General features: G+C 39.8%; 1 pseudogene; it reads left to right on the plus strand.

The window, feature by feature from the left end:
• Window positions 1-191: 191 nt before the first annotated feature.
• LOC148118828 (proteasome activator complex subunit 1 pseudogene) lies at window positions 192-16273 on the plus strand (annotated as a pseudogene).
• The last annotated feature ends 7068 nt before the right edge of the window (window positions 16274-23341 follow it).

Genomic DNA, 23341 nt, shown 5'->3' on the forward strand with positions numbered 1-23341 from the left:
AACAGCCAGTACATGCAGACGAAACAAGACCCAGTGCCATTGTCAATGGCTTCTCAGTCTGCCCCCATGTCAGCCACATTCAGAGAATCCGGTTTGATCACATGCACGTTCAGTCCCAGTCCAGCTGGCCTTGGTGAGCTCTCATTAGATCCGTCCCCTTGTGTCAGTGGGTGATCGCACCCCTCGCGGTCATGAGCAACTTCTACAAAACAAACACAAAGTGACCACGTGAGGAAGGAGGAAAGGATGGATCGATCAAGGGACCTGGAAAACAAAGAAGCACTTGGTGGTGAGTTCTTGGGCTGAGTTTCTGCTTTCTCTAATCCAGATGTCGTGCAGAACTGAGGAATGTGGAAATGCAAACAGGAAAGGGTGCAGAAAGCCCTGAAGTCACTCTCCAGATGACAGGACCAGAACAGGGGCAGGGCGGTTTCACCATTCCCGAACATCTGAACATAGGTGAGGCCCAAGTGGGCAGTCAAGTCTTCCTTCTCCAGTGGGCCACAGTGAAGATCCCATGATTCCACCAGGCAGTGTAAACAAGACCATAGCATGGCTTGGTATGTTTTCTTTACCTGCTAGGAACAAGGCCTCTCACACTCTGGTGTTGGTGAGCACTGTGTGGTGAGAGACCTCGGGTCTTCACCTCACTCATAGCAGCAGAACAATCCTCAACTTTGGAGGCATTAAGGACAAAGGAGGCCTGTAGAGCTAGCATGTCCTGTTCTTCTGCCTGGATGCCATGTGGGGAGGGGGTGCAGGTTCACTCTTAGCCAGCCCACACCTGATAAGGTGAGGGGGCAGTGAAGCAATGCCCCTCCCTCCTCCCACAGACTGAGGTCAGAAAAGGCCAGCTAAGGAAGATTTAAAAAAAAGATATAGCACCTCTGAGCCTATGGCATTAGATCTTAGCTTCAGTACTATTGTGCTCAGCTGACCCATACAGCATGAAGCAGAGCCAGATGAGAAAACGACAGGTGCACACACACCTACATCAAGACTGTAGAGTTGGAAGACTTCCTGCCAAAGACAAGAAGCCCTAGGAAGACATCAGAGGGCAGACCTGCCCTGCTCTGGGTTCATCTGGTGTGACTTATTTGTGTTGTCTTGCCATTTCAGGAGAGGTTTTAGACGTCTAATGATCAACAGCTAGCTCTTCTTCACCCTCCACGCTCTGTTTCCAGGCCTGCTGTCTCTCACAGAGCGAGGTTGGATGAGTGTGGTGGTGACATGAAGTTTTGTCTATTTTACTTCACAACTGTTGTGAAATCCAGGCATCCTCTCCCTCCAGGTCACACTGGTGCTGTCACTTTTGCTTGCCTCCATTTTTCTTTGTTGTCTATGTTTTTGGTAGAAGTGTTGGGAGATAGGCAAGAATCTGCTGTTGGCTCTGTAGGGTGGAAAAGAGAGGCATCCTTGGGGAGTTGGGTTGAAGAAGCAATAGGAGGCTTCTAGAGATCCTACCAGACAAGAGAATCCAAAAGTCCGAGAGCATACTCTCCTGCCCCATCCACCAGAAATACTCACTGAAAGCCAGACATACCTGGTTCCACAGGGAGAAAGGAATTCTTTTGCACTAGGAATGGGAAATACACCAAGACCATAATAAACCAAGAATCTCAGAATTTAATAGGTTGTTCCAAACATTAGAGAAATAAAAAAGTAGAAAACCTCATTAAAGAAATAAAACAAAAAGATACAAACAGAAACCCTAGAGCTAAGACACATGATTAGCTTAAGAGCTTGGTGGACAGACACAGGAAGACATCAGTCAGTAGACAAATGGAGGGGTGGGCTGCATGAGACACAGAAGAAAAGGTTTGAAAAGATATCTAACTTGAAAACAAAAATCAGATAGAATTCTTTTAAGTGAATAAAGGCATAACCCAGGCTACAGAAACTTCCCACAGGTCAAAGCGCAGAGAGCAAGTGTCTGTGGGGTTCTCAGCCACAGATAGTGAGTCCATATCAGTTCTTCTCACCACAAAGCTTAGGGACCATCTTTGAAGATGGACCAGAGAGGCTATGAGAATCAGAGGATGATGGGACCATAGTCGTTTGGACAAGTTAAGAGCTCTGTTCTCATAAACTCACAGCTGCTGTGCTTGTCAGCACAAGACCTGCAAAAGAACACGTCAACCTTCCAGTATAGGGTGGGAGAGCATCACAGGTCCCACTGCTAATGGAGGATCCTGACAAGAACTGGATCCGAGGGGATGAGAGTCAGTTTAAGGACAGTGCCCCTCGTAGACCAGCTACACTCCAGGGGATGCCCAACATAAATTGGAGCATTTAAAAAAGGGGGAACTAAGAGGTGTTGTAAAGAGTAGAGGAAGGGGAATATGATTAAAATACATTTCATGAATTTCTCAAAAAAATAATATTTTACAATAAATTAAATGAAGTGAACAAAATCCGGTGTTCCAGCAGACTTAGCGCCAGCAGACAAGCACTAATGTAAGTATCAAAAGGAAGCTCCAAATCCTTGGAAACAGAAACCTGAGGGGAGGAGAGTAGAAGGATTGCTGTGACCCCCATAGGAAAGAGACACAGACAGTGATAAAGCAAAAGCACAATTCTCACCTCAAAGGGAATAAGAGGCAGCTTATTCTGGGGACAAACACGTGTATCCATGGCTCAGGAACAGATTTAGGTCCCCAAATACCAGGCGTCGATGTAGTAACAATTTCATAAGGTGTACTGATTTTTGTCAAACTGATACAAGGTCAAGTCTCCTTAGAAGACAAAACCTCAATGGAAAAACTTCCTCTATCAGGTTGACCTTTGGGCAACTCTGTGGGCCATTTTCTTGATTGATGTAAAAGACCCAGTACACTGTAGGCCCAGAAACAGAATTCTGTTTCCGTTTCTGCCTCCAGGTTTCTGCCTTGATTTCCTACACTGACTTCCCTCAGTAACAGACATAATATGGATGTGTAAGCCAAATAAACCCTTTCCTCCCCAAGTTGGTTAGGTCAGTGTTTTATCAGGACATGGAGTTTTCATGGTAGCAGAACAAAAGGAGGTTAAAAAAAGAGACACTTTTGAAACACATTGAACGCAATGATGGGAGCCTGGTGGTGGGAATGCAAGCCTTTAATCCTAGCACTTGGGAGACAGAAGCAGAGATCTCTGAATTCAAGGCCAACCTGGTCTACAGACAGAGCTTCAAAGAGAAATCCTATTTCAAAAAACTGAAAAGAACAAAAGCAAAACAAAATAAAAACAAACAAACAAATGAACTCACTTACAGTGGCAGGCGGATTTGATAAGAAGATTACAGCCAAGTGGGAAATCTCCACTGTGGGCTTCAGATTCTGATGCCCTTCTTAGCCTTTGCAGTGATCTGCACCTCAGTTCCAGAAAGATCTACCCTATAGTCAGAGGAATGTTAGGTCACATACAAAGTGGGTGGGGAATAATTTTTACAAACCAAAAAATAATTCACAAAATATTAATATTTTCATAATATATAGAATCACCTTCTTTAAAAACCAATGCTGAAGCGTCAATTGTGACTTCTTCACTCATGTGAAGAAAGTGATCTCTACCAATTGAGTCCATCCCTAAGCCTCAAGAATTTTATTTCTAAATGTTTTTCAAATGCCAGGTTTACGGAAACAGAGAGGAGGTCAACAATCACCAGGGATTGAGGTCAGTAAGGTCAGAAACAAAGAGGTTTGCCCTATGGAGGGACAAGGTGAGGTATCTTTGTGATGGGACTGATAACTCTCTTGATCATCAATGTAAACACACAAGTTGTGATTCACTGAAACAGTCATCACAAGCTGTCATCAGGGGTTAATTCATCAGGGGAAAGATAAATAGAATCTGTTACTTTGTACCTTGCAGTGAGTCTACAATAATCTTAACATAGAACACATTTCAATTTATAATCACTTATATAGTGCTGAGGACAGGGAGGGAGAGAATGGAGGAGAATAATGTTATAGAATATTATTTCGAGATGTGTTACATGTGTTTATGCTGTGGAACATTTGTTTAATTATGCAAAGATTGCTGCATTCTTTTATGTAGCATTTGTTTAACTCTGTGAATCTGTGATCCCTTACCTGCCTAAAACACCTGATTGGTCTAATGAAGAGCTGAATGCCCAGGAACAAGACAGGAGAGAGGATAGGCAGGGCTGGTGGGCAGAGAGAGGAAATGGGAGGAGAAATCTGGGGGAGAAGGACATAACAGGACAACCACACAGTCAGCCACAGAAAAGAGTGAAAGTAGATTACAGAAGTAAAAGAAAGGTAAAAACCCAGAGGCAAAAAGTAGAGGGATTAATTTAAGTTAAGAAAAGCTGACTAGAAACAAACCAAGCCAAGGCTGGGCATTTATAAGTAAGAAAAGCTTCACTGTGTGATTTATTTGGGAACTGGGTGGGCCCCCCAAAAAGTAAAAGCAAAGAGTAAAAACAACCAACTACATTTTGGCTACCAATGTGGGCCTATATTTTCATGTAGGGCTTAAGAAAGCTGGGGGAGGGGGAGGGGTGATTAGAAGGAAAGATAAAGAAGAAGGGCGTGGCTCCTTTAAGAGGCTCTGCTGTTCAGCCCGCAGGGCAGTGCTAAGCAGAAAGAGCAAGCAAAGTGAAAGCATTTGTAGCAACCCAGGTTCCGGTTCTCATAGCTAGGAAGGTTTAACACATGGCTCGGTCATGAATCTTCAACAGGGCTGTGAGCCTTAGGTTGGCTTTCCTGACCTGAGAAGCTGGCTTAGCCAACCACCAAAGCAGAGCGGAGGTTCTAGCCTCACTGCTTAGCAGTTTTTGCTCATGAAGACAAAAAGCCTAAAAGATATGCAGTAAAAGAGACCCAGATAGAAAAAGCCTTGAAGAGGTGTCAGTCTGTTTTACAGTGTGCACAGGCTTAAGAACGAAAGAAAAAGGGTATGGACAGTTGTAGAAAGAAATAGTTTAAAAATAATAATGTCCTTAAAGAGAGAGGTAAAGTGATACAAAATAACAAGCCACATAGAGATGTGAAATACACAGGGAGTCTGGATCCTATATAGTATTTTGTTGATTTTTTTTATTGCTATTGGACAAGGGACAGCTGCTGGGAGACATGTGATTGTGAATAGGACTGCAAAGTTGAAGCAACCTAGATTCTTTAGGAGTATCTTTAAGAAAGAAGTCAAAAGTATATTTGTCAAATGGAAATCAAAATGTTTTGGAGTTTTCTTCCCTCAGGAGACAAAAGACTGTGGATTCCTTATGAAATAATATGGATTGGGTTTGTTTAAGGGAGTCCTCCTGAATCTTGGCAGGTGATATCTATCAAAAAAGGTTATAACTGGTCTTCCAGGACTTGGTCACCATCTCAAATTTTCCCAGGGCCCCCTAGAAATGCTTTTGCTCACAGACAACAGGAAGCACTCTAGAGAACACGATGCCCACATTCCCAATAGTTGAGGAGGTCTTTGGCTATTTGCTAGGTTGTGAATGTTTGATATAACTTAGGGGAATGCAGGATTATAAAACAAAAAGACAACTATTAATCCCAGAAATTTTGTATTGGCATAGATTTTGGTATATCGATACAAATTTAAAGTTATTTTTCTTATACTGTATATACATTTCAACTCTTGTTTGGATATTGTGCTTATGCAGCTCATTTAAAAATGCAATGTATAAATAAGAAATGAGGTTAGTAGTTAATCTATAATAATCAAACTTGTAATCACATTATGCTTTTAAGGTTAAATAGGTACATTTTAGACAGATAAATGATTTTTCAAACACTTCAAAGATCCACAGTTTATGGCATTTAAAAAGTTTAATAACCTAAGGTTTTTCAGGAGACACATTTCCTTTGGAGGTAATGATGAAGGAGACTCCTTATGGAGTTTACTTTCATTGTGGCAAGTTAGTCATTTGGGCAAGAAAATGCTTTGCCTTGACTGTTTGACCATACGCTGTATATAAACTGGACATGCAGGATTCACAGGAAAGTGACTACTGAACTTTGCCAAAATAAAGTTGGATGCTCCTTCAGGGTTCCTGTTTCATTGAAGAGTCTGTCAGACATTCTGCAGGATGCAGAGGGAAGTGACTGATGAACTTTGACAATACAAGGAAGGATAGTTCTTTAATTTCCTGCTTCACTGAGAAGTCTACTAGATACTTTAGGCCTGTAGGATGATGATAAATGCCTCAGCATTGCAGAGGAACTTTGGGTGACTGTACAGGCAGCAGGATGTCTCTGTTGTTAGGTAATGTTACATCATTCTGGGTCTCTGAGAGAGTTAAAAGATAAATACTGAGAGTTATAATTTTCTTTATTATGATGAAAAGTAAGTTAGATATAAAACTTTGGACTCACTTGTAACACGAAGGGGCCTGCTTGTGGAGTTTTCTGTCCTGCCCGGTTTCCACAGCTGTTTAGCCCCAAATAAAATCACACAGACATCTCTATAAGTTATAAAACTGATTGGCCCATTAGCTCAGGTTTCTTATTTGCTCTTGTATCTTATATTAACCCATTATTCTAATCTATGTTAGCCATGTGGCTCAGTTCCTTTTTCAGTGGGGCAGATTACATCCTGCTGCTTCGGTGGTCTGGGCAGAAGTGGAAGGAATCAACTTCCCTCTTCCCAGAATTCTCCTGTTCTCATCACATCACCTCTACTTCCTGCCTGGTTTTCCCACCTATACTTCCTGCCTGGCCAATCAGCGTTTATTTAAAACATGATTGACAGAATACAGATAATTTTCCCGAACCACTCACTAAAATAAGATAGATAATGTAGTATTTTCTATGAATCTGCTAAATACAAGTGGATTGAATATTTTAAATAATTCTTACTTAATAACTGTTTTTACTGTATAATTTTATTATATTAAAGTTAAAACTTTTTAATTTTATTTAGACAAAATGGGAAAATGATTAGAATATTATTTTAAGATCCATTATAATAGAATAATGTTGAGAACATTGAAGCCTGGGAAAAGAGAAGACAAGCAAGGTTGTTAGAGAAGGTTTAATGGCTACACTGCAGAAGAAATCGAGACGGGGCAACAGGACTTCTATGATTGTGGGATTGTTATAATCAGTTTCTGAGAGAAGTATTTACTTGTTCCCTTTATAGGCTCCAGTGTAACCACAGTGAAATATAGCTAAAAGAACAGTAAAGCCAGACTCTCTACGAGAAATGGTGTTTGGGATAGACCAAGATGAAGAATAAAGACAAAAATAAGGACACATAAAGAACTGGAATCTTCTGGTACCTATATCATCAGACTGGGCATTCATAAGACCAAGGTAAAATATCTTCTGGGATATATTAGAAAAGTTATCAACATATATTAACAGATAAGCAATAAGAACAGAGAGCTGGGGACTCTAAGTAAGAATAAAAACATTACAATAAAGCTCAAAAATGATTTTAAAATGCTTTTGATATAGACTCATCCAGCAACCACACAGAAAAGAAAATAATCATTCTTCAAATTCAATAGAAAAAGTACTAACTTTAAATCCACAGAGAAAAAAGTGAGACCAACAGAGTAAAATATTAGATACTATAGAGGTTTTCTGAAGGCATTCTGTATTGTAAGAATGCCAGAAGTAATCAAAGAGAGAATGATAAGTAAATATTTGAAGTATTAATGCCTGAGACGTTTCTAAAATCAATGATAAATATCAGTGCATAGACCTATCAACTCAGAGAACACCACCAACAGGAACTATGTCCTCTCTTCACTATGTCTCTCCTTTCTCTAACCCAACTGAATTTAATAATTAATTACAAACAACTGCAGAAAAACAAATGTGAAAAAAAGTCACACCAAAGACAAATTTAGGCACCTGCCCTACCCAGGAACACAGATGATCACATCAGTAGACTTTGCACCAGAAGCTGCATTAAAAAAAAAAAAAGAAAGAAAAAGAAAAAGAAAAGGTGATGTGAAACTATCAATATTTTGAAATTAAAAGAAATGCCAGTCAAGAATTTCATATTCAGAGAAATTATCCTTAAGATAAAAGCAAGAAATAAACATAAAACTAAGTTTGAGAAAATTCATAGGCAGCAGAAGTGCTGTATAGAAGATGTAGAATGAGTTCTTCAGGAAGAATAAGCATGGGAAGTCAGATAACAAAAGGAAAGGAAAACCATTGAATAAGTAATAAAGAAAAGTAAGACCAAATAGTTAATGTAATTGTCTGTTTGTTTCTTAGAACAGTAACACTATCAGTTTGCCAAGTGAAGCCAGATGCACATTAAGAAAGTCACCAACTGCACCACCGCAGAGACAGAAAGGCACGTGTCTATATGGTCTTGTACTACACATGGAAATATATAAGCACTAGTTTCAACAGAGCTTTGTCTACCTCAAAAGATTAATTATCATTCCTAAGGTAAATAATAGTTTTGATAAAGATTTGAGTATTCTGTGTATGACAACGTGCATGTTTGTAGTTCCAGGACTGGGAACCCTGAGACAGGGACACCAAGAGTGTGTGGCCATCCTGGGCTTCACAGTGACACCCTATCTCAAAAGTAAATCAAAATTACCAAAGTTCAGTAGATGTCTATCTTAGTTATTTTTCCTGTTGCCGTGATAAAATACCTTTATAAAAGCAACTAACAAGATAAGGGAGAAAGAGTTTCTCCCCATGCATGGTTCAAGGGTCCATCATGGTAGGGAAATCAGTATGGCAGGAGCGTGAAAATACTAGTCAGGAAGTAAAGACTGCTCAGCTCTGCTTCTCTTCTTATTCAGTCCAAGATCCCAGTCATGGATGGTGCCAACCCCAGCGGGTGGGATTTCTCTCCGACGCTAACATTAACCATCGGAGGACTTTTATCTATAAAAGATACTAGAAGTAGAGCCACTACTGTGATACACCTGACTATGTGGGCCTCGGGCCATTGAACCCATTTGTGACTGGAATTTGGAAGTGTTTAGAACTTAGAAAAGTGATAGCACCCGTCCATTGTCTCCTGCTTCCGACTGTGGACATAATGTGAACAGCAGCTCCACGTGCCCACCCCCTTAACTTCCCCACCAAGATAGACTGTGTCCTGGAACTGGGAGTCACAATAAACCTGTTCTCAAGGTTTTGTCAGAGTTGTCACAGAAAAAAAAAGAAAAAAAGACAATTCACTAAAAATAAAAATGCAACTCTTTTCTAATTGATTTTTATTGAGCTCTACAATTTTCTCTGCTCCCCTCCCTGCTTCTCTCCTCCCATTCAAACCTCCCCGAAGGTCCCCATGCTCCAAATTCACTCAGGAGATCTTGTATTTTTCTACTTCCCATGTAGATTAGATCTATATATGTCTCTCTTAGTGTCTTCATTATTGTCTAAGTTCTTTCAGATTGTGATTTATAAGCTGGTTTTCTTTGTTTTATGTTTAAAAACCACTTATGAGTGAGTATATGTGATAATTTTCTTTCTGTGTCTGGGTTACCTCACTCAAAATGTTTCCTAGCTCCATCCATTTTCCTGCAAAATTCAAGATGTTATTATTTTTTTTCTGCTGTGTAGTACTCCATTGTGTAAATGTACCACATTTTCCTTATCGATTCTTTGGCCGAGTGGCATTTAGGTTGTTTCCAGGTCCTGGCTATAATGAACAATGCTGTTGTGAACATAGTTGAGCACATGTCCTTGTGGTACGATTGAGCATCTTTTGTATATATACCTAAAAGTGGTATTACTGAGTCTTGAGGAACGTTGTTTCCTAATTTTCTGAGAAAACACCACACTGACATCCAAAGGGGTTATACCAGCTTGCATTTCCACCAGTAGTGCTGAAGTGTTCCCTTTCCCCACAACCTCTCCAGCATAAGTTGTCATTAGTGCTTTTGATCTTGTCCATTCTTACAGGTGTAAAATGGAATCTCAGAGTTGTTTTGATTTGCATTTTTCTGATGACTAAAAATGTTGAACATTTCCTTAAGTGTCTTTCAGCCATTTTAGATTTCTCTGTTGAGAGTTCTCTGTTTAGGTCTGTATTCCATTTTTTTTTATTGGATTATTTGTTCTTTTGATGACCAATTTCTTGAGTTCTTTGTATATTTTGGAGAGCAGACCTCTGTCTGATGTGGGGTTAGTGAAGATCTTTTCCCATTCTGTAGGCTGTCATTTTGTCTTGTTGACCGTGTCCTTTGCTTTACAGAAGCTTTTCAGTTTCAGGAGGTCCCATTTATTAACTGTTTTTCTCAGTGTCTGTGCTGCTGGGGTTATATTTAGGAAGTGGTCTTCTGTATCAATGCGTTCAAGTGTACTTCCCAATTTCTCTTCTATAAGGTTCAGTGTGGCTGGCTTTATTCTGAGGTCTTTGATCCATTTGGTCTTGAGTTTTGTGCATGGTTCCTTGTATCCCTGCTCTCTCCAAGACCTTTATCATGAAGGGATGTTGTATTTTGTTGAAAGCTTTTTTGGCATCTAATGAGAGAATCATGTGTTTTTGTTTTTCAGTTTGTTTTTATGGTGTATTACATTGACAGATTTTCATATGTTGAACCATCCCTGCATCTCTGGGATGAAGCTGACATGTTCATGGTGGATGATGGTTTTGATGTGGTTTTGGATTCGATTTTATTTAGTATTTTTGTATCAATATTCATGAGTGAGATTGGTCTGTAATTCTCTTTCTTAGCAATGTCTTTCTTTGGTTTGGGTGTCAGGGTAATGTTGCAAGTACAAGGCTGCTTGTTCATCCCAGCTGCCCAGCTAGCTTAGCCCTGAAATAACCACACAGAAACTGTATTAATTAAACCACTGCTTGGCCCATTAGTTCTAGTTTCTTATTGACTAATTCTTACATCTTAATTTAACCAAATTCTACTAATCTGTGAATTGTCACATGGCAGTGGCTTACTGGGTAAAATTCCCAGTGTCTGTCTCTGGCAGATCCATGGCATATCTCTGACTCTGCTTTCTTCATCCCAGAATTCAATTCTGTCTTCCCTGCCTACCTAAATTCTGCCTTATCAACAGGCCCCTAAGTAGTTTCTTTATTCATTAACCAATATAAGAAACACAGAAATAAGGGCCTCCTACACCAGCATAATTGTAGCCTCATAAAGAGAGTTTGGCAATGCTCCTTCTGTTTCTATTGTGTAGAATAATTTGAGGAGTATTGGTATTAGCTCTTCTTTGAAAATCTTGTTGACTTCTCAGTTGAACAATCTGATCCTAGACTTTTTTTTTTTTTTTTTGGTTGGGAGATTTTGAAGACTATTTCTATTTCTTCAGCATTTATAGGGCTGTTTAATTTGCTTAACTAGTCTTGATTTAATTTTGGCAAGTGATATCGATCCAGAAAGTTGTCCATTTCCTGTAAGTTTTCCAATTTTGTGGGGTACAGGTTTTCAAAATATGACCTGATGATTATTCTCAGTATTTCCTCCATGATGATTGTTATGTCTCCCTTTTCATTTCTGATTTTGTTAACTTGGATATTCTCTCCCTGCCCTCTGGTTAGTTTAGATAAATGTTTGTCTATTTTGTTGAGTTTCTTGAAGAACCAACTCTTTGTCTCATTGATGCTTTAGATTGTTTTCTTTGTTTCTATTTTGTTGATTTTATCTCTCAATTTGATTATTTCCTTCCATCTAGTTCTCTTGGGTGAATTTGCTTCTTTTTGTTCTAAAGTTTTCAAATGTTCTGTTAATTCACTAGTGTGGGATTTTTCCAGCTTCTTTATGTAGGCATTTAGTGCTATGAACATGCCTCTTAACACTGCTTTTATTGTGTCCAATAAATTTGGGTATGTTTTTGGTCATTTTCATTGAATTTTAGGAAGTTTTTGATTTCTCCCTTTATTTCTTCCTTGACCTATTGATGATTCAGGTGAGCATTGTTTAATTTCCATGTGTTTGTGGGCTTTCTGGAATTAGTATTGCTGTTGAATTCTTGTTTTAAACCATGGTGATCTGATAAGATACATGGGATTATTCCAATTTTTTATGTTTGTTGAGATTTGCTTTGTTACTGAGTATGTGGTCAATTTTTGAGAAGGTTCCATGAGGTGATGAGAAGAAGGTATATTCTTTTATGTTTGGATGGAATATTCTATAGATGTCAGTTAAGTACATTTGAGTCATAACATCTGTTAGTTCCCTTTATTCTCTGTTCATTTTTTGTCTGACTGACCTGTCCAGTGGTGAGAGTGGAGTGTTGAAGTTTCCCACTATTAGTGTGTGGGGTTTAATGTATGATTTAAGCTTTAGAAATGTTTCTTTTACATATGAGGGTACCCTTGTATTTGGGGTATAGATTTCAGTATTGGGATTTCATCTTGATGGATTTTTCATATGACTAGTACAAAATGTCCTTCTTTTTCTCTTTGGATTGATTTTAGTTTGAAGTCTATTTTGTTAGATATTATGATAGCTACCTCAGCTTATTTCTTAGATGTAAGGAGCCATCAGAACATCGCCATTGTTTAATGGTGCTGGCGTCCTGCAGCTTGGAGGTAAACAGATCCTTTGAAGTTGCCGAGTGGGCCTTGGTCTGTTTTTGCATAACTGAGCCTTGTTCCCTAGCCTGAAGCCCTGGGCACCAGCAGAATGGTATTCACCAATCAGGACAGTTTCCGAGCCTCTCCACCCTAGAAAAGCAGCTGCTGCTTGGGCTTCTTTCTCTTTCACTTTCTCTCTCTCTCTTGCCTGCTCTCCCTCTCTCTGTCTTTTCTCTCTCTCTTCTCTTTCTCTCTTTTGCTCCTGCTCTCCCTTCAACCGAGTGGCTCCAATAAAGTGCGATCAGAGAAGAATCCTTGATTTCGTGGTCGTTCCTGCTTGCTGGTCAAGAGGTGCGTCACACACTTAAGTTCATTTGATCGGAATATTTTTTCCCAATCCTTTACTCAGAGACAATGTCTGTCTCTCAGGTTGAGGCATGTTTCTTGTATGTAGAGAAAGGATGGATTCTCTTTTTATATTAAATCTGTTAGTCTGTGATTTTTTATATGTGAGTTGGGTTCATTTACATTAAGGGATATTAATGACCAGGGATTGTTATCTCCTGTTAATTTAGTTTTCATTGCTGGTGATGTTAATTTGTGCATTTCCCCCTTCTTTGGGATTTGCTGCCATGAGACCATCAATTGTCTGTGTTTTTGTTAGTGTATCCAACTTCTTTGGGTTGGAGTTTTCCTTCTAGTATTTTGTGTAGAGCTGCATTTTTGGCTAGGTATTGGTTAAATCTGGTTTTGTCATGAAATATCTTGTTTTGTTCTTCTATGGTGATTGAAAGTTTTGCTGAGTATAGTAGTCTGGTCTGGTATCCATGGTCTCTTAATGTCTGCATAACACTTGACCACAAACTTCTAGCTTTCATTGTCTCCAGTGAAAAGTCAGGAATAATTTTAATAGGTCTGCCTTTATATGTTACTTGACCTTTTTTCTTTGCAGCTCTTAATACTCTTTCTTTACTCTGTATGTTTAGTGCTTTGATTATTATGCAACAATGGGACTTCTTTTTGGATCCAGTCTATTTGGTGTTCTGTAAGCTTCTTGTACCTTCATAGACATATCTTTCTTTAGGTTGGGGAAGTTTTCTTCTATGATTTTGTTAAATATATTTTCTGTGTTTTTGAGTTGAACTTCCTCTTCTATACCTATTATTATTATTAGGTTTGATCTTTTCATGGTGTTCCATATTTTCTGGATATTTTGGGTTACCTTTTGTTAGATTTAATGTTTTCTTTGACCGTTGAGTCTATTTCTTCTATTGTATCTTCAGCACTTGGAATTCTCTCTTCCATTTCTTGTATTCTACTGTTTATACTTGTGTTTGTGGTTCCTGATTGTTTTCTCATGATTTCTGTTTCTATAATTCCCTTGGCTTGTATTTTCTTTATTGTCTCTATTTCAGTTTTCAAGTCTTGAATAGTTCCTTTCATATGTTTGATTGCTTTTTCTCTTGAAATTATTTTAGGTCATTTTCTTCTGTTTCATCTATATTTGGTTGTTCAAATCTTGCTGTTGTAGGGTCTTTAGGTTTTACTGGTGTTGTGTTGCGTTTTGTGGTATTGTATGTGTTTTTACCTTTTCTACTCATTTTTTCCTCTAATAGGTGTGGTTGGGGCTGTCTGTGAGTCTGTTGATTAATATTCTAGGTGTCGGTGAATCCAAGGCTCAGATGGTTGTTCCTCATGGTGCAGTCAGTGCCACGGTTCTAGTTACCCTGTTGGTCACTTCATGTTCCTGGAGGTCACTTAGTGTTCCCCAGCTTTGCTCCACTCCCTTGGAGTTTGCTGTCTCATACCTGCTCTAGCCTAGGTTGTTGGTTCAGACCTGTTTCTATAAATGTCCCTGGTCTGCATTCATTCCTGCAGAGATCCCTGGCTTGTATTTGGTCCTGTAAAGGACTCTGGCTTCAATCTACTCCTTAGGAGGTCCTGGGTGTGGGAGTGCCCAGACCCATAGAGGAACTGGCTCAGGCTTACTCCCTCAGAGATCCCAGACTCATGCTTGGATCTACAGACGTTTCTGGTTCCTGCATGTTCCTTTTGATGTCCCAGACCAATGCCCAAGCCCACAGAGGTCCTGGCTCAGGTCTACTCCCTCTGAGGTCCCAGACACTCACCTGAACCCTCAGAGATCTCTGTTTCCTGCCAAGACCCTCAGAGGTCCCAGATTCACACCCATACCCACAGAGGCCCTGGCTCAGGCCTAGTTCCTCAGAGGTCCTAAACTCAAGCAAAGAAGATCTCAGAGCTGGGTGCATTCTTAAATGAGCCAGCTCTCAGTGAAGCCAACCTGAGCTATCTGAATGCTACATTGGACATCCCAGTACCTGATCCAATCAAGGACAAAGAGGAGGAATGGAAGAAATAACAGGAGAAAAAAGAAAAGGATGAGAAGAAAGGGGAAGAGGAAGACAAAGGTCCTCCCTGTGGCCCAGTGAACCACAATGAAAAGATTGTGGTCCTCCTGCAGCACCTAAAGCCTGAGATCAAGGATGTCATTGAGCAACTCAATGTGATCACTACCTGCTTGCAACTACAAATACTTCAGCTAGAGGGTGGGAATAATTGTGGAGTGGCTGTCCAGGAGAAGGTATTTGAGCTGATGACCAGTCTTCATACCAAGCTGGAGGGATTCCACACTCAAACCTCTAAGTATTTTTCAGAGAAGGGTGATGCAGTGACCAAAAGTAGCCAAGTAGCCTCACGTGGGTGAGCATTGCCAGCTGGTGCATGAGCTGGATGAGGCAGGTACCAGGACATCCCGCTGATGGTCAAGGAGATCCGTAATGCTTATGCTGTGTTATATGACATCATCCTGAAAAACTTCGGGAAGCTCAGGAAGCCCTGTGAAGAAACAAAGGGAATGATTTCTTGAGCTTCCTCTCTCGTTCTATGATGTAGTACAATGCAGACCTTCCTGATCTTCACCAGGAGCTATAAACGGTACCCAAACTTCTTTCTGATGGGGGTTTTCCCCCTTACTCTGCCTACCAAACACAAGAAATATATGGTTGCCTTATCAAAAAAAAAAATGATACCCTGATACCAAAACCACACAAAGAAACATCAAAGAAAAAGAATTACAGACCAATCTCCCTCATGAACATTGATGCAGAAATACTCAAAAAAATGCTGGCAAACCAAATCCAAGAACACAAAAAACAATCATCCATCATGATCAAGTAGGTTTCATTCCAGAGATGCAGGGATGGTTCAACATATGAAAATCTATCAAGTAATTCAGCATATAAATAAACTGAAAAAAAACACATGATCATATCATTAGATGCTGAAATGGCTTTGACAAAATCCAACACCCTTTCATGATAAAGGTTTTGGAAAGATTCGGAAAACAAGGAACATACCTAACCATAATAAAGGCAATTTACAGCAAGCCAACATCAAACTAAATGGAGAGAAACTCAAAGTGATTCCACTAAAATCAGGAACAAGACAAGGCTGTCCACTCTCTCCATATCTATTTAATATAGTAGTTGGAGTTCTAGCTAAAGTAATAAGACAACAAAGGAGATCAAGGGGATACAAATTGGAAAGGAAGAAGTCAAACTTTTGCTACTTGCAGCTGATATGATAGCATATATAAGTGAACCCAAAAATTCTACCAAGGAGAAGATGAGCAAGGAAGTCAGGACTGCGAGGGGTTGGTCCTCCCACTGAGACAGTGTGCCTGATCTAATGGGAGCTCACCAAGGCCAGCTGGACTGGGACTGAACGAGCTTGCAATCAAACCAGACCCTCTGAATGTGGCTGACAATTGGGGCTGACTGAGAAGACAATGATAATGGCACTGGGATTTGATTCTACTGCATGTACTGACTTTTTGGGATCCTAGTCTGTTTGAATGAACACCTTCCTAGGCCTGGATGGAGCGGGGATGGCCTTGGACTTCCCACAGGACAGGGTACCTGGCCCTCTCTTAGGACTGTAGGAAGAGGAGGGAGGGTGTGTGGCGGAGTGGGAGGGAAATAGGAGTAGGGGAGGAGGTGGAAATTTTGAATGGTATTATTTATAAAGCAATAAAAAATCCAAAAAAAGAAAAGGAGAATCAAGGACAAAGCCAAGGTTATAGGCTAAGAAACTCTGAGAATAAAATTTCTACCAGCTGAAACAGAAAAAAAGTCTTTGTGATAACCCAAATCTGTGTGCTGAGGCTGTCATCATTCATATTTGGCTCAAAACAAAGTGTTTCTTATTCCATTTGAGGGAAGAGTTGTGTTTTCAACTGACAGAAGAAATCTAGAAAATTTAGGTCTTTCTTAAGAGCCAACTCAACCCGGAATGGGTACCATCCACTCCCACTTTGTAGATTCTGTGGACAGAAGCAGTGTTGAATTGAATTTGCCAACCCAGGCATACCCAGTCCTATTCAAAACATGAGAAGGAAATTGGGGAGGATGGGAAGCAGAGGTTACTTTGGAATCTCCTTAGGACATCTGGAATGCCCCCTGGAGACAAAACAGAAGAACTGCTTGCTGAAATATTGCTTTATTGAAGCAGCATTTGATCGGGACTATGTATAAGAAAGGTAAAAATGGGCAGGAGAATTAGTTCTCTCTTCTGAATTGTGGATAACAAAGAGAGAAGTGGTGGGAAATGTGACTGAAAGAAACCTGAGAAAATACTGCTGCCATCTCTAGGAGCGACCTCTGGTCACTCCATACAACATCAGAGAGGATGCTCAGGAAACCAAGGCAACGCCATTTAGAGAAAGCACATCGTCTCTTGTCCAGTGTCTCTAAAGCAGGTGCTGACAAAAAGGCTGGAACTGAAATATTTAAATTTTTGGCAGTGTCATCCTAGAACATCATGAGGTCATGGGGCACGAAGAGCAGGCTCTGTTGCTATGTAAGGCATAGATCCTGAATGTTCACTCGGTTCTAGAAAAGTCACACATTTACATGAACAGATACAGAACCATGTAAGAACACTGACTGCAGAATTGACTGGAATCCTTTTGTGAAAAGTGCTTCCATGGGGAGAGAAAGATTAAATAATTGTTTAAATTATTTTATATATTAATATCCATATGAGATGTTTGGAATTAGTTTATGCTTAAAATTATTATGCCTAAAAGCTGTATGTTAGAATTAATAAATGAATTCAGCAAAGTTGCAGGATTCAAAATTGATGCAAAAAATCACATTTGGAAAAGAATTCCATTAGCAATAACATCAAAATAAATAATTAAACATAGTATTGTACTTTACCAAGAAGGGAAAAATGTACAGGCAACTACACAATTTTGCTTAATTAAGAGAAGAGAAAAATAAGTGAGACAACATCATGTATTTATGGGTTAGGCAATTTAATATTATGAACATGTCAATAATATCAAAGTGACCTATAGATATAAGGCAATCCTTGTCAAAACCATCGCAGCCTTTATACAGAATTAGAAAATTCTATCTTAAAATCAATGTGAAAGTTTAGGCTGAGGAGGTGGTGGATCACTCAGTGATGTGATTATTGTACAATATGACCACCTGAGTTTGGGTGCACAGCACCCAGGTAAGAGCCAGCTGTAACAGCACTCAGTTGTGATCCAGTGTCAGGGGTAGAAACAGAAAGACTCATGGGACTTCCTGGTCAGCCAATCCAGCCGATTTGATGTGTTCCCATTTCAGTGAAATACTGTGTCTCAAACCAAGAAGGGTAGAGAAGCTATTTATAAATGACATCTGACATTGACTTCCGGCTTCCACATGCATACACACACAGACACACACACATACACACAGAGACACACATTCACGTGCATGAACATTTGTGCCAACATAAACATGTATACACATATGCACAAATAAAAATTAGCATGGAATTCCAAAGGCCTTTGAAGCCAAAAATAATGCTATGAAGAGGAACAAAGTTGGATATCTAACATATGCTTATTTTTAAAACTTATTACAAAACAATAATCAAAACTGTGCTTATTCACAAATACAGATAGAGGCAAATGGAATGGAACTAAACCCCTAGAAATAAAGTCATATTGTGTATGACATATATAGATACATATGTCACAAAGTGATTTTTGTCAGGGATGTCAAGACCATTTAACAGAGGAAGGGCCATATTTTCAGTACATGATCTTGGGAAAGCTGGATACACATGTGTAAAATAAGTTGAAATCACAGAAATCGTCGTAGGAGAAATTAACTCAAAGTAGATTGAAAAAACTTTCAAACCACCCTAAAAGCATAAAGTTCTTAGAAGAAAAAAACAGGGTAAAATCTTTATGAGATTATAAAAATAATAATCTGTCATCTTCCTGAGGTTGAATAGACTATTATTAAAAAAAAGCCAGTGAGTGTTAGCAAACATGTGAAGAAAGGGAAATGCTTTTTACACAATGATTAGATTATAAGTTGGTGCCATCATTCTGGAAAACACTATTAAAATAAAAATAAAATAAAACTACCATTTGATCCAGCAATTTTACTTATACCCCAAAGAAACATATGTGTGTGCAGCGTGTAGCTGCATTGTTCCCGGTAACTAAAAGTGATAGCACCTGAAATATTCACCTATGGATGGATGGACAAACAAGCGGTGGCCATATACTCACATGCTATAAAAGAATATTCACCCTTAGAACTCTGGGCGCATTATGCAACATGGATGAAACCTGAGGGCGTTGTGCCTGTCACGTACAGAAAAACACAGGCTTTCACTTTTCATGAGCTATCTGCAGGAGTCAAAATTGTAGAGACACTGGTAGAGTAGTGGTTGCCAGGGGCTCAGAGGATCAGAGTAAAAAGATGGTGTTTAAGGAGCAGGGTCTTGAGTGTTCAAAAGCTTTTCTGATTTTACAGAACAAAGATCTACACAGAACTGTGAAAGCATTCAGTTCAAAAATGGTTAAGATCGCAAATGATGAAGTTGCTATTTTACCATAGATTTTAAGAAGAAAAAAATGGAAAAATAATATCATGTGACTTGTTTCCATAGTGATCATGTGAGCATTAACCATCTTCATTTTAGAGATGAAAATTGAGGCAACAAAATTATTACAGTCCTTGATCAGTCACACAGATAAATCGGGGTCATTTGTTCCTCAAAATTCTGAATAGTTTAGAACCTTAAGACTTAAACTCTTGTCTTTTCTATCAACCAAAAAAGTATAAACTATTAGGACAAAACAACAGGGGAAAGAGAGGGACAGGAGATGCTAAGCAGGTCCCAAAGCCAAGCAGATATTGTAGGGACCTCAAAGTAGGCTCAAGACAGCCCAAGACCAAGTTCTCAGCACAAAGAAAATTTATTTGCCCCAGAGGGATGAAGGACAGGAATAAGGGACAAAGACAGGAGGAGATAAAGGACAAGGGAGAAGGGTAGGGAACAAGGGAGAGGGGGAAGGGGTATTTGTCCCTGGGGGGGGGGGACAGACAAAGGACTGCATCTGGATAGAGAAGGTCAGGCAGGGGACATAGTAAAACGGCAGTTTAAAAAGGTAAAACAGGAGACCCCATTTTAGGATGAGGTGTTTAATTCTGACTGGACAGGTTACTCAGTTCCACCAAAAGGGGACTTTGGATTGCTGGACTTTGATAGCTGGACCTTGGTAGCCTCAGGAGGAGGAAGTGGTCAAATAAGGGAGTAGACCTTGGTAGCAAGCTTTAAGAATGTAATCTAATGGTTTTTAGCAAGGCAAAGGGGAAAGAGAAGGGAAGGCCTGTCAGAGCCGTGTTTGCCATGCGTGGGCTGGCCGGAGTCCCTTCAGACATTTATCTATATATTTATTTATCTAGATTACAGAAAGCTACAGAAATTGAACAGAGCTGTCAGCTTCTGTCCCTGAGGGAAGCAGGGCCAGGGAGAGCTGTAAAGAAACATTGCCTTCCTCATTACCTAAAGGAAAGAGGAGAGTACCAGCCCATCAGGAGCAACCATGCTAGCCTTTATATAGGAAACAATGAGAAGATGGTGCACATTCTGCAGTCAGCGGCTTCTATCAGAAAACCCCACATACGCTGCTTTCCTAATTAACCCACAGTCCTGAAAAGTGGTTCTGTTGAGCGCCATGGTAACATAATGTAGACGCATGCTTTTGGTGATTTGCCTTACAGGAAAGAGTTTTGCAAACATGTAGCCATCCACAGTTCATAAAACCAAGTCTTAAGGGAAACAGTCCTTGTCAGGTTTGGGACAGGAGTTAAAGAGCGAATGGCTCTACACTGGGTAAGTGAGGAAAACCGGAGGGAATCTATGGCCTCTGCACACGTGGACACACTGTGTCCAGCAGTTGAGCGGACTTGTTATGAAGATGGAGAGACTCAGCGAGGTCCCTGTGTTGTTCAAGCAACATTCCTCTTCTTCGTGGAGGTGATGACAGATGAGGCAGCTGTGGATTGTGAGGAAATATTAACCAGCATAGCCGAAGTGAGCCCCTGAAAATCTAGAAATCAGAACTCCAAGATAAATGAAGAAGGCAGGATGTTCATAAATTCCCAATCACCCTAAAAAGAAAATGAGGATTAAAAAAAAATAAATCGGTGTGTGTGTGTGTGTGTGTGTGTGTGTGTGTGTGTGTGTGTGTGTAGGCGCCATGGAGGTAAGAAGCAGCGGCTCCCTCTGGGGCTGAAGTTATAGTTGGTTGTGAGCTGTCCCACATGGGTGGGTCCTGGGAGCTGAACCCCAGTTCCCTGCAAGAGCAACATGTGCTCTTCACTACGAAGCCAACTCTCCAGCCCCCAAATTAAAGATTTTAAATCCATGCATTTGAAGTTAGTTCCAGGATAGTTCCAAAGCAAGGAGTAGAGATTATCAGTCTGCCTTCTCGGTAAGAACAAAGTGCCTACTCTTTTTGTCTTTGTCTGCCTTGTATTTATAGCTTCCTCTTAGCATTTCCATGGGTTTTTCCATTGTTAATTGGAAATTGTATTTGAAAGGCATGAAACTATATTGCTCATTTTGTTTTAAACAATGAAAAGTATGTGAATAAATGTGTTTGTATTAGAAAATGTAGAAAAATATATCTATTTTTTCTTTTAGGTGACATTCATATAAAATAACATTTATCCCAATAAAGGTGAACAATTCACTGGCACCTAAGACATAAATTTTAAGTAACCACCATCGCCATCTAATCTACATATTTTTATCACCCTAAAGGATACTTTGGACCTTAAGGAGTAATTTCTGATTGTTCTCTATGTCCAGTCCCACGAGACCAATGGTCCACATTCTGTCACCATGGATTTAGTTACCCCGCATAGTGTAGGTAAATTGAACTACACATATGTGAACTGTGTTTACCTTCAGTTCCTTGACATAGCGTTTCTTGTTTATTCACATAGTCCATATATGTGTTTTTCACTGATAGCTAATGAACAGTTGGATTGTCTTCACCTTCAGGTTATTGCAAGTACTGCAGCTATAGCCATTAGTACACAATTATTTGCTCAAATACCTGCGTTAAAACAATTTGGAAGACACCTAAACATGGATCACATGATTAGGCATAATTTTTTGAGGGTCTACACAACAGTGTGCACTAGGGGTTTCACAATTCTACATTTCTAATGCATTTAGCAAGCATGCCCATTTCTTTACGACCATGTAAAGATTTGCTACCTTCATTTAATCTCTACTAGTGGGCGTGAGACTCTATCTAGCTGGACTCGGGTTTTCATTTCCCTGATGACTGACACCTTTTCTTTTCGCATGATTAGTCACCATTTGCTTATCCTCTTTAAGAAATGAATTTATTGGAATGTAAAATGAATGAAAAAATTTAATGAATAATGTATTTATCTTTTACTATTTCAAAACAGATTTGTTTGTTTTTGTTCTTTAGTGTGTAGTTATAGAAGATGACAGGGTTCATCATGACATTTTCTAACACGCATGCGTCTTGTAAAGTACATTAACTGTTTTTGTCCTCTATCCCATCCCTACCCCGTTCCTGTCTTCTCAAAGAGTCTCTCTTTTCCTTTAAAAAAAAGTACATTCCATGTAGAAAAAGAACTGTGTGGTATTTGTCTTTTTCATTCTGTTTCTTTCTGACCATGATGATCTCTAGTTTCATTCATTTGCCTGCAAATAGCATAATTTCATTTATCTTATGGTTGAATATGATTCCACCGTGTATATATATGACTTTACTTACTCATCTACTGATGGGCATCTAAGCTGGTTCCTAAATGGCCCATGTAAATAGTGCCATGGATAAATTAAAAAAAAAACAGGGATGTGCAGGTGTCTTTGTTGTACATTGTGGTGGTTTAAATAATAATGACCCCCATAGGCTCATGTGTTTGAAGATTTGGTCCCCAGTTGGTGGCACTGTTTGGGTAACAAACTAACCAAACAAACAAACAAAAACTTTATATACTATATAATTACTTAGACCATGTGTCTTAGTTAGGGTTTCTATTGCTGTGAAGAGACACCATGACCATGACAATTCTTGTAAAGGAACACATTTAATTGAGGTGGCAGCTTAGAGTTCACAGGTTCAGTCCATTATCTTTATGGCAGGGAGCATGGCGGCATGCAGGTAGACGTGGTACCGGCTATATCTTGATCAGAAGACAACAGGAAATGGACTCAGATGCTGGGCAGATGTTGAGCATTGGAAACTTCAAAGCCCACCTCCACAGTGACACACTCCCTCCAACAACCCCACACCCACTCCAAGGCCACACCTCCTAATAGTGCCACTCCCTGGTGACTCAGCATTCCCATGTGAGTCTATGGGAGCCATTCTCATTTAAACCACCGCAATTAGGAAGCAGTTGCACCCTTTCCCCTTCCTTCTCTCTCCTGTTCTCTCTCTCTCTCTCTCTCTCTCTCTCTCTCTCTCTCTCTCTCTCTCTCTCTCTCGTTTTAGACAGAAACAAAATGATGATGTAAAAGGCTCAGCAAACATGTAACAGGG

Source organism: Myodes glareolus, chromosome 20 (genome assembly GCF_982192425.1).
Source record: "Myodes glareolus chromosome 20, mMyoGla1.1, whole genome shotgun sequence".
NCBI classification, from domain to species: domain Eukaryota; kingdom Metazoa; phylum Chordata; class Mammalia; order Rodentia; family Cricetidae; genus Myodes; species Myodes glareolus.